At 39.9% G+C, this 12,504-nt stretch overlaps 1 long non-coding RNA gene across 1 annotated transcript in view; it reads left to right on the top strand.

The window, feature by feature from the left end:
* Positions 1–12,504, top strand: part of LOC113628811 (uncharacterized) — a 169,887-nt gene that overhangs the window by 102,582 nt on the left and 54,801 nt on the right. The window contains exon 6 of the long non-coding RNA XR_003436255.1: positions 9,303–9,349. This is a non-coding gene — a long non-coding RNA (uncharacterized LOC113628811). The remainder of the gene's footprint in view (positions 1–9,302; positions 9,350–12,504) is intronic.

The following is a 12,504-nucleotide window of genomic DNA, read 5'->3' on the forward strand; positions in this document are numbered from 1 at the left end:
GACTTGTGAATTCAGTCTGTTATATAGTACATACATTTAGAAAGAGGAATGCTTTCATTAACGTATTTATCTATTTTATTAATAATGATATAATGTGTAAAATGCTTTGGGATTCACTAAGATGAAAGCAAGCAATATAAACGTGAGATATTATTATGCTTCTTATAATTACAGTGTGTGTATACACAGCCATTATGAGTGCTCCTCAAACAACGTACCGTATCATGCTACTGTTACAAAAGGCAATTGTTGGAAGGGTTCACCAAGGCCAGAGGATACCATTTTAAAAGGATTTGGGTTGGCTCACTGTTTATAGGAACACTTTGGTGTGAGTCAGGTGCTTCAAATTCCATTGGCCCAGCCTCAAACATGGATTAGTTTTTAACAAGTTCAAAGAATAAAAACCAGCTCTTCCTCAACTTCCCAGGAATATATTCATTGCATCTCCTGAGGCAGTGAGTACTCATAGTATGAGAAAGTTCTTCGTCTTTCTTATGTGCAGCCTGAGTCATTTCAAAGCTGGAGAATGATGGTGGAGGTGGGGACAGTGAGGAGGGCAGTAGGCCCCTTTCATTGATCATCATTCTGTGGTCCCAGCCTTGCACTGACTCAGAGTGAATTTTCCATGAAGCCTGTATGTCCCCCAATAGAGCAAAAATTGATTTGTGGGAGAGCAAAAGAAACCTCTTAGCCTTTTTATATGTAAAGCACAGGTATTCATAAACTACATTAAGAATAGCTCTTAATAATGTTTCTGCAGTGTGAAAATTTCAAGGAAGAAATTAGAAAAAAGTGTCTAAAATGGCTCCTTAGGGGGAGTGATAATGAAAAAAAAAAGTTGAGAAACACTGCTTTTGCTCTCTAAGAAGAGTTTAACAGGTGAGAGTCAAGCTTCAGGGTGACCTTGGAACCCTGGAAAGAGATAGATCCTCCTAGGAAACCATCTTCCTGCCATTTAATGGAGAGCTGGCATCCCACAATTATGGATTTTCTCCTGTGACCTAAATTTTGAATCCTTGCCAAAGTGAAAATATCTCTGGGTGAGGTAATACTTTAAATTTTATCATTCACTTTTATCTTGGTGTAAGGATCTAGCAATTCCTCCTCTAATATAAAAATTTTAACAGGAGAGACTATGAGGGTATTTGGTACTTGGGGGAGGGAAGGCAGTACAATTGAGGAAAAGATGAAAATATAATTGGGCCAGTTACAGAGGTCAGTGTACCATCTCAGTGTTCAAGAAATATGTTTATTTTATAGAACTCCATGTAACTTTTTAAAGATTTCATTCTGCTGGGGTATCAGAAAAACGTCACAATAAATTCAGCATTCCCTTCATTTCCTGGAATAAGGCTTGAGTTCCATGGCAATGGTGGAGTGCCGAGGCCTGGCCGATGGCAGGTCATGCTGAGACAGATCTTCAACATCATCCATCATCTCATCAGTACCTGCGGGTCAATACTGAGTCACCCCTGCCGGGTCCTTCACATTGACTCTACCTCCATGCTGGATACTTGGTGAGATGCTCTGGCCGCATTGGTCCAGGTACATCACATTCTCTTGGACTTGCCTCCTCTCTAGGGTTCTACCCAGGAAAGGGCACAGGCCTTTACTAATTCCCAGTATCATCCCAAACCTATCTGAGATTTTCATCCCTGCCCCTCACAACCCACCTACGGGAGGCTTGGTTTGCCAGGGACAGAGCACAAGAGGTATAGAAGCACCTAAGCTCTCATTACATCTGCTCAACTTCCCTCCTTCCTGTAGCCCAGGGAGTGCCTGTCCAGTTTCCAGGCTGAGACACTACCTCAACAATATTCTTCCAAATCCATTGCTTGTGCACATCTGTCCTTTCTGGCTCCCTGAAGCCCTTGGCTGTTGTGACTCAAATGCCCTCAGGTGACTCCTCTTTTCTCTGTTCTCTGCTGTCTGCTTTCTCACACCTGCCCTGAGGCCATGTGTGTAGAAATGCCAAGCTGACTGGACAGGGACGGGCCAAGAGGAAGAAGGAAATGCCGGGGGAGCAAAAATCGGTTACTAGTTCAAACCATTTTACCACCTTAAAAAAAAAAAGCACCATTTCAGAATTTGGGTGATCCACTACTGAGAGCTGGTTGTGTGGATTTCCATTCTACACTGTATTCAGAGAAATTGCCGTATATTTCAGTCATGCAAGTGTATCATTCATAACACAAACCTAGTGAAAGCCGTCTCTCCTTTTTGCTCAAATGCACTCCTGAGATTGTCATAAGGTAGATTGTCCTATGTATTAACAGGGTTAAAATAATAAAATTGGCATAAAAATCATACAGGTGACAACACATAGCAATTTTAAAAGTCTATGATTATTTGAGTGTGAAATAAATGCCGTTGAAATGAATTTTTTCAGGTCTGATAAGAACAAGCTAACTTGAGATGTTGCTTTGAAGTCAAAACAGATTGAAAAAATTACAAAGCTTTTCTAATGGTCCAAACATGAAGCCTGTTGATCATTTTGCCACAGAAGCTACTGATGCTGCTTGTGCCAGGTGACGAGACAGACGAAGGGCAGAATCTGAAGTTGCAGCAGCCACAAAACCAAAGTCTGCAACATATAAGCTGAGCTAGTCTGGATCAGTGTTATGTGTGCTCAGGAGTGTTTGTCCTTGCTGGGTATGTTGTCATCACAGGATAAATCTGACTTTCACACAGGATACTCCCAGTTCACTTGGTGAAGTTTTTTCTTCCTCAAAGTGGTACTTCAGATATGAGCCTTATCCTTGTGCTTTCTACAGTCTGCCGTCTCACATTTACGATCCACGTGTGTGCCAGAGGAGGACTGCAAGGCATTCTCCCATGTGTCATCTCGTTCCTCCCTTTGGAGACTTTGACGGGGGCTCAGGGGGTGGGAGGGGAGTAAGATAGTAAGAGTGATGAACACTGGATTTAAAGAGGAGTAAACATTGAGGTACAGTGAGATTTCTCTTTCATGGTCACATTAGGAATAAGAGCACAATCTCTTCCTTTCACTCAATCCCACAGTCCTACATGGAGAGGTTTTCCAATTCTTTGTTACCATCTTAGACCTTATTTGGTTCCAAACGGAGAAACAAAACAAATAAAACAAAAAACCAATCCAGGAGACAAAAAGAAACCCACCCATTTACCTGACAAACAAATGATTTTCAAAGTTTAGCTTTCAGAATGTTTTGCCAAGCTCACTGTTCTTGCCACTAAGATGGAATGACAATGCAGTGCTTGGAAGTGCTGGCAAACAAATATGTCACCCCGAGTTACAAAGACACCAGAGAATCCTCACCAAGTTTTAATATGTGGAAATAGCAGTGCCCTGAACCAGATCCTTGGAGGCGAAATCAAGGGGATAAAGCGACGAACAGCTCATTTCCATGTGACAAACCAGCCCTGGGAACTCAGATAAGGCTTTAGTTTCATAAATGCTACAAATCCGTTTTCTGTTTTCCTGAAAGTCCTGGCAAAGATTCAAAGCCAATGCATGAAACAGACAGGAGGCCTGTTTCTGACCAAAGTCTGTGACAGCAGAGGGTCTGGCTCCAGGCAACATGAACAATAAGCATCTTCTTTCTGGGTGGTGACTGAGTTCTCCCATGGAGCCATTGTATGTAAAATAATTTCTAGTAACTAGAATCTAGCTTCAAGACGACTCCACTAGTCAGTATGATAATAATAATAGCTAACATTTATTGAGTGCTTACTATATGCTAAGTATTGTTCTAGGCATTTTACATTATAATCTCCCCTAATATTTGCAATAACCCTATGAGATGGTATTATTACAGGCCCCATTTTATTGATATAGTAAATGAGGCCCAAAGAAGTTAAGTAATTTTTGTTCAGGATCCTATGGCTACTAAATAGTATAGGTGGTTTGGACTCCAGAACCAATGCTCTCGATCGCTGCAGCATATTGCAGTGATCGTAATAGCAAATATTATTATCCTCCTCTACATGTATTTGAAAGGTAGCATAACTGGATAAAAAAATACAGTTACTGGTAGACTACTTAGGAATGATTATTCTTCCCTAGATTTTGTCTGAATGTGACATGCTGATACGTAAGAAACAAAATGTCAACCGGTCAAGATGTTAAAACCGGTCCAAAGGGCATTTGGAAAGCTGCGTATACATAGGCGATTTAATAAATTGCTGGGTTAGCTATAAAGCTGGTTCATGTTCAGTTACGTTTAAATGTAATGTTTGGGGTTATCTATTCCACTAGGGAGAAATTATTTACATCTCTACTCAGCCAAAATTTACAAGTTGATATCTGTCCTTACAAAGATATAAATTAGATCAGTCAATAGAAAGCCAGTCCTAGCACTGCTAGGATTTAACTGGTTTTAACATGTTACTGGTTCCCTCATTAGTCAATAAGTTGAATAAAATCTCTTGCACATCTTCATTTTATAGTTGTATGAAAGTCATCTTTTTCAACCCTTTGAAAATTATGCTTTGACTGGATGATTGTATTCTCTGAACAAAAGTTTGGCAACTGTTTTACCTTGCTTTTTCCCCCTCAAATTTTAATATTGATTTTAAAATCCTTACGAAGGTAGGGGAACAAAACCTTGTGTCTAGCCAGCTCAAAATGGGCAAAAAAAAAAAAAATTATCCAGAGAGTAGGTAGGAAGTATGTTTTAAAACAATAAAAATAAGGCTTTGCTGGTGGCGCAGTGGTTGAGAATCTGCCTGCCAATGCAGGGGACACGTGTTTGATCCCTGGTCTGGGAAGATCCCACATGCTGCGGAGCAACTAAGCCCGCGAACCACAACTGCTGAGCCTGCGTGCCACAATTACTGAAGCCCGCGCACCTAGAGCCCGTGCTCTGTCACAAGAGAAGCCACTGCAATGAGAAGCCCGTGCACTGCAACGAAGAGTAGCCCCCGCTCGCCACAACTAGAGAAAGCCCGCGCGCAGCAACGAAAACCAAACGCAGCCAAAGAGAAAATTAATTAATTAATTAATCTTAAAAAAACTTAATAAAAATAGATTCTGTTCTCTGATGATCAAAAAAAAAAAAAAAGCAGCCACTGGGACATGGGGAGGGGAGTAGGAAAAGAATAAGAAGAAAGGAAGAGCAAAAATCTTAGTTCTCCCTTTCACTTTAGCACAAACTATAAAGGATAGTGAGCTCATTTTCTAGGCAAAGTGGTCAGTAATCAAATTTTAAAATGAGAGGGGACAGATTACAGAAGTCAGTATATAGTATAGGTCCTCTATCTCCTTTTATTTAGTATAGGTCCTCTATCTCCTTTTAAGTCTCTCAGCTACCCCTTAAATGCTACCCCTTCTTTTGATCAAAGTAAGTCTTTGATTCTACTCATTTAAAGAACATGAAATTAAATAGGTTAATTTATCCAGAGTGTTGTAATCTGATAATAATCCAAATCTCTGTTTAACTTGAACTAGTTCTCACTTTTGTTTGTGGTACAGGTTAGGAAGAAATGTGAGGCTCTTTGGGAACTAATTAAATATTTGCTAATTCTAAGGGCTTAACGTAACATACTCCTGATGTTGATACTTAATTTGTGCTGACATTTTCTGAGCATTCCAGGAGATTTTTGAAGCTGGACTTTTAAGATAACAGTTGCCTATTCCTGTCCTCATAACTATGACTTACCTACATTGGACTGGTTTTTATTCAAATTGATAAATACAGTAGTGTTCCTTCTTTTTTGGTCCTGCATGAATGAAATGCCAACTCTTTCCTCCCAAGAAAATAAAACCAAAATGTCCTACTTTGGAAAACTACAACTGGATTAATTTCCCATTGAACAAGGTTAGCTGTATAATTTTTAGCCTATTCTAGAATAACTGGACATCAAATCCTCGTCTTCATTGCATGTTACAAGTATCTGTTTCTCCCCCAATTCTATGAGATCTGGAAGCTAAGCTTGGAAAAGAAGCATGGCTCATCAACTCAGCAGCATTTGTGCCATTTCAGTAGGAAAACATGAGTTGATAATATTTATCTCTGTAAGTTTTCAAGGTGTTTTTACTACAGTATTTTTTATACTGAAATATTTGAAAAAGTTTTCAATGAATAGTTAGCATTCTTATAATGGGAAAATAAGTCCATACAACTATTTTCACTTATTTATTCCTTATTAACTTGATTTTTTAAAAAAATTCAGACATTTTTTAGAGCAGTTTAAGATTCACAGCGACACTAAGAGAAAAGTATAGCAATTTCACATATAGCCCCTGCCTCTCCCATTATGAACATCTCCACCAGTGTTACATTTGTTACATCATAATCACCCAAAGTCCATAGTTTACATTATGATTCACTCTTGATGTTGTACATTCTAGGACTGCACAAATGTATGATGACATGTACCCATCATTATGGTATCACACAGAGTATTTTCACACTGCCCTGAAATCCTCTGTGCTCTGCCTATGTGTCATCACCCCTTAAGCCCTGGCAACCACTGATCTTTTTACTGTCTCCATAGTTTTGCCTTTTTCAGAATATCATATAGTTGGAGTCATACAGTGTGTAGCCTATTCAGATTGGCTTCTTTCACTTAGTAAAATGCGTTTAAGTTTCCTCCATGTTTTTTCATGACTTGAGAGCTCATTTCTTTTTAGCCTTGAATAATACTTCATTGTCTGGATGTACCACAGTTTATCCAGTCACCTACTGAAGGACATCTTGGTTGCTTCCAAGTGCTGGAAGTTGTGAATAAAGCTGCTATAAACATCCATGTGCAAGTTTTTGAGTGGACACATACATGTTCAGCTCCTTGGGGTAAAAACCAAAGATCCAAAGAGTGCCATTGCTGGATCATATGGTAAGAGTACATTTAGTTTTCTAAGGAACCATCAAACTGTCTTCCAACAGTTTCTTCACACCATTATGCATTACCACTAGCCATGAATGAGCGTTCCTCTTGCTCCTTGCCAGCATTTGATGTTTTCACTGTTCCAGTGACAGTGTTACAGATTTTGGTCATTCTAACAGTCTATCACTGTTGTTTTGATTTACATTTCTTTGATGACATGTGATGTGGAACATCTTTTTATATGCTTATATCCCATGTGTATATCTTCTTTGGTGAGGTGTCTGTTAAAGTCTTTGGCCCATTTTTTAATAGGGTTGTTTGTTTTCATATTGTTGAATTTCAAGAGTTTTTTATATATTTTGGATAACAGTCTAGAAACAGATGGGTCTTTTGCAAATATTTTCTCCCAGTCTTCTCATTCCTTTAACATTGTCTTTTGCAGAGTGGGTGTTTAATTTTTAATAAAATTCAGTTTATTGATTATTTCTTTCATGAATTTTGACTTTGGTGTTGTATTTAAATATTCATTGCCAAACCTAAGCTCATCTAGATTTTCTCCTATGTTACCTTGTAGGAGTTTTATAGTTTTGTGTTTCCATTTTGATCTGTGATCCATCTTGAATTGATTTTTATAATGGGTGGATGGAAGGTCTGTATCTGGATTCATTTTTTTGCATGTGGATGTCGCGCTGTTCCAGCACCACTTGTTGAAGAGACTACCTTTGCTCCATTGTGTTGCGTTTGCTCCTTTGTCAAAGATCAGTTGACTGTATTTATATGGGTCAATTTCTGGCTCTCTATTCTGTTCCATTGATCTATTTGTCTATACTTTCATCAGTACCACACTATCTTGATTATTGTAGCTTTATAGTAAGTCTTGAAGTCAGGTAGTGTCAGTCCTCCAACTTTGTTCTTCTCCTTCAGTGTTACGTTGACTATGCTGAGTTTTTTGTCTTTCTGTATAAAGTTTAGAATCAGTTTGTCAATATCTGCAATTACTTGTTGGGATTTTGATTGGGATTGCATTGAAATTATAGATAAAGTTAGAAAGAACTAACATCTTGACAGTATTGAATCTTCCTATCCATGAATGTGGAATACCTCCTCATATACTTAGTTCCTCTTTGATATTGTTCATCAGGGTTTTGTAGTTTTCCTCATATAGATCTTGTACATACCTTGTTAGACTTTACATAAGTATTTCATTTTGGGGGGTGCTAATATAAATGATATTGTGTTCTTAATTTCAAATTCTATTTATTCATTGATGGCAAATAGGAAAACTATTGACTTTTATATATCAACCTTATTAATTTTTTAGTATGGAAACTTTCAGACATGCAAAATTAGAGTAAGAGTAACTATAAAAAAATTTACCCACATCAACCATATCCTCCCCACCTTCAGGTTTATTTTGAAGAAATCTCAATATAATATCATTTTAGCCTTATTTCAGTAAGCATTGCTAAAAGATAAGAATTCTTTAAAAATAAGCAAACACATACCACTTTCATAATCTCCCTCCAAATTAACAATAATTCCTTCATATCACCTATTACTCAGTCAATATTTAAAATTCCCTGATTGTCTCATAATTTCTTCTCTTTGCTCTTCCTAGTTCAAGGGTAAGTATATGTGCCTTTGCTCTGGATGACTAATAGGAGGAGTGACATCCAGAGAATGAAAACTGGAGTTTGGGCTGACTCTGGCCTAAAACACAAGAGAGGAGGGGAAAAAGGGCCTTGAGGTTTCTTCAGGCCCAGCCCAACTCAGCAGTCTACAAAAACCAGCAAAGTTCTGGGACAAAATCTTAGGCAGGATAAAATGCAGATATCTGATTGACTATGTCTTGCATTGCATCTCTCAGGAATCTAATCTTGATTGTATATGGGCACGTTAATTACAAACCCTGCCGTCTGTCATGCTTGATAACATTTGGGTAGGTAGTACTTGGGCCGATAATGGAACACTAGCTCGATGGAGAGTCTCCAATGATAAAGGCCAGAGTATCTACGTTTTCCCCAGACTTGTACTCTATGGAGAGAGTGATACTGCAGCATTAGCAGAGGCTCTTGATTTTGGTGTAGATTGCTAACATCACACAATGACATTGGGTACTTCAAGGTATTGCTGCAGTTATTACTGTTGTTAATGTTGGTAATAATAATAGTAGGCATGAATTACTGCTTCTTCTATGAGGAGGATGTCTTTAATCCCGTATGGAGAAACTGAGACACAGAGAAATTAAGCAATTTGCCCAAAGTCCTGCAGCAAGTATCAGAACCAGATTCTTAATTAAATTATTTGAAATCACTGTCCTGTTTCTCCTTCCAATTTCTGCATTTCTCAGCTAGTAGGGAGGGATCTAAGTGCTGTTTAGGGAGATTACCCCTGTCCCTCTAAAAAGGGCAATCTGACACAGTAACTGGCATCTGGAACCAACAAGGGAGAAGCAGCAAGAGTGAGTTTTTAGGGTTCTTGTGCTTTATCCACAGATTCTCAGAGGCACCTGACCATGAGCTTTAGCAGTCGAATACCTAAGGTAAGTCAATTTCGTATACTAGACTGAACAGTAGGAATATACAGGATGAATATACAAAAGATGGATCCACTGTGGTCTCTACTGCTAGTGTGAGCTGTTCAAAAGCCTCCTCCCCTTCCCCCAGGTAAGGTTCCTCCTGGCCTAGGATTCTCAGTGAAACATAAGTAAACCCTGATCAAAGGGTTGGAATCAGAATTTTTACCATAGAAGCCTTGAGGCATTTAATCAATGAGCAGATATTTTAAATGGGTGTCTCTCTCTCTTTTTTTTTTTTTTTGCGGTACACGGGCCTCTCACTGCCGTGGCTTCTCCCGCTGCGGAGCACAGGCTCCGGACGCGCAGGCGCAGCGGCCATGGCTCACAGGCCCAGCCGCTCCGCGGCATTTGGGATCTTCCCGGACTGGGGCACGAACCCACGTCCCCTGCATCGGCAGGCGGACTCCCAACCACTGTGCCACCAGGGAAGCCCGGGTGTCTCTCTTAAATGGGGAATTAAGCATTTTTCTTAGGTGGAGGTTGAGGAAAAATTCAAGGAATTAGCACAGCTCCAAGAGCTAATGAGGAATTTAAAAAATCTTACCAATAGGACACTGTGTTTCTGAGAATTAGGTTTGTTCAAAAGCAGAAGAGTTTGTTTTCTATGGATAAGACATCTTCAGAGACTGCACACGAACCCAGGACCAGTACTCGAGAGACAGCTGGCTTTGGAAAAAGAACAACACATTCAGAGAAAAGTGGTATTGGATATAAAAATATAGTTTTATTTTGCAGTTAGGACAGAAAGAGTAGAAACATGCATCAAAGTGCGGAGGAAGACAGTAAGTTCAGGCAAAAGTCTTGAGGAAGATAGAATTTAAGGGTGTGTGTGTGTGTGTGTGTGTGCGCGCGCACGTGTGTGTGCGTGTACATGTGTGTGTGCGTATGGAGAGAAAAAAAGAGACAGAGAACAGGTGAACTTCCTATGTGCTGACACAATGCTAGATGCTGGGAGATGAGAGAGTTCTAAGGGTCCAGGAAGACACCCCGGTTTCTGATATTGCAAAAGGGTTGGATTAAGATGTCATCACTGAGGTGGGACAGTCTTGGGAAGCAGTTTCCAGAGGTGGCTCTTGTTAAGAAGAATGTGGGGATTATTTTTTCAGATGCCAAGAGTAAAGAATATATTTTTTTTAAGAGAGGAAATTCTTTAGGATTTGACAGCTGCTAACCTAAGCTACCAGCCTGTGCAGGAGACAGAGAGAGGAACTCAGGAGGCAGGGATAAGACTTGTTATCCTGTCTGGGCCCTGACAGTTTCTTGTGCTGAAACTGAACAACATGGTTTTCTAAACCATCACCCTGAAACTTTTAACTTCAAAACGGCGGTCGTTGATTTTTGATGACTGTGACTAGCAGGGTTGACAGCAGAGGGTAGGTTAAACACTCCAGTGTTATAGATGAGACAACCAGGGCATGAGAAATAAAATGATCATGGGGGTTGATGGCAGACCATGGTAAGAGTCTGTGGCTAGAAAGTTGGCTTCTCATCTCAGAGACATCCTTTCGTCAAATTTACCCTGGATATTGTCAAATTTGGAGTGATGCAAAAAAGGCAGGCTACACCGGTCATGTAAACTTGCATTACTAAGAGCTTCTATATAGTAGTGAATATGTGATAGCCAAAAATTCATCAACAGAGTGACACTTTAAGAGCCCCGTACAACTCTTGACTATGTTCCTTACTCTGGATTGAGAGATATCCCTTCCCTCTGGCCTTTTCTGTCCTTCCCTCTTCCACAACTTCTCACTCTTCTTCATCACTGCTTTTATTCCTATGCTCATGCCCTCTGCATTTTGCAGATTAAAGCTCTTTACTTCCATGGTGAATAAGCAGGCACATTAAAATATTCCCAGGGTAGCGATTCACTCCATTTGATCAGATGTAAAATGTCTGGAATCCAGACTAGCCTTGCAGCTATGGAAAAGAATTTCCAGGAAACCCTGACCATTAGTCTAAAAGCTAATGCATTTGAGCATTCCTCTGGATTATGAAAATGGAAATAATCCCTTTCCCCAGGGAGCAAAGAGGAGCCAGAACATCCTCACCAATGATCAAGCTTTCTACAAGATACACTCACAATTATGCACATGATCCCGTCATTAATGGGATCTTGGTGGATTTTCTGAATGGAGCCTGAAGTCTTGCCTGGAAGTCCTTTGCTTATTCCTGTGGATGAGCAGCTGCAAAGACACAGCACAAGTTCAACTTCCTCGGCACTAAAATTCTATTTTGAAACAAAAGACTGGAAGATAGAGGTTTGAGCTCTCATCCTAGGGGAATTTTAGGAGAGGGTCCTGTTTGGAGTGGTGCTAGCCTGGGGTCCAGCAGGGATGAGATATTCCATTACTGGTAGATCCAGCATAGTGGGGACCTGTGGACAGAGCTGCTGAAAGTTGGAGTGATCAGATCAAGTGTCATGTCCAGAAGGCAAACTGGGGCTTGTGGAAGACCTGGTCAATTTGAGACAGAGACTCAAGGACAAAATGCGATCCCAATCAGAAGACAAGCTGAGACTGGAAAGACCAGGCTGGGGGCAAATCACTCAGCTGATCTTGGAGACCATCTGTGAGTGCTCTAGGGAGCAGATGTGCCCATGGTTTGGGGTCCTCCATGAATTTTTCGGTTTTGTTTTCTAATTTGATTGCTTTTGGCTCACTCTTAGTGGAGCCAACTATTCTTAAACATCCAGGTCTATTGACGTGTGCAGAAAGGACTTACTGAGTGATCTTGACCTTTCTATTTGGGTCTAAAGAAGAAAAAGGAGGAAGGAGTTCAACCTTTAAATTGCTTACTACATTTCACGTTTCTTCTCAAGAATTTCCTCATAAATTCTTATCTTTAGGAAACGGAAAGTAAGTATTCTTATCCCTACTTCAACACAAGATGAAGCCAAGCATTAGAGAGTTTAACTAAGTAGGCAAAAATCAACAGCTAGTAAGTGGAAATTCCAGAATCAAAAAGCAGCACTGTGTTCCAAAGGTCATGCTCTTTCTTTCCTGCCATGCTTCTACATCTTCTGGAACAGTGGTCTCAGGACCCATTTACATTCTTAGAACTCATTGAGGACCCAGAAAAGCTTTTGTTTATGAGGGTTATATAAAGATTAATATTAGAAA

The sequence above is a fragment of the Aethalodelphis obliquidens genome, unplaced genomic scaffold, assembly GCF_003676395.1.
Source record: "Aethalodelphis obliquidens isolate GAN/ISIS:26980383/991018 unplaced genomic scaffold, ASM367639v1 scaffold25, whole genome shotgun sequence".
In the NCBI taxonomy this organism is placed as follows: Eukaryota; Metazoa; Chordata; class Mammalia; order Artiodactyla; family Delphinidae; genus Aethalodelphis; species Aethalodelphis obliquidens.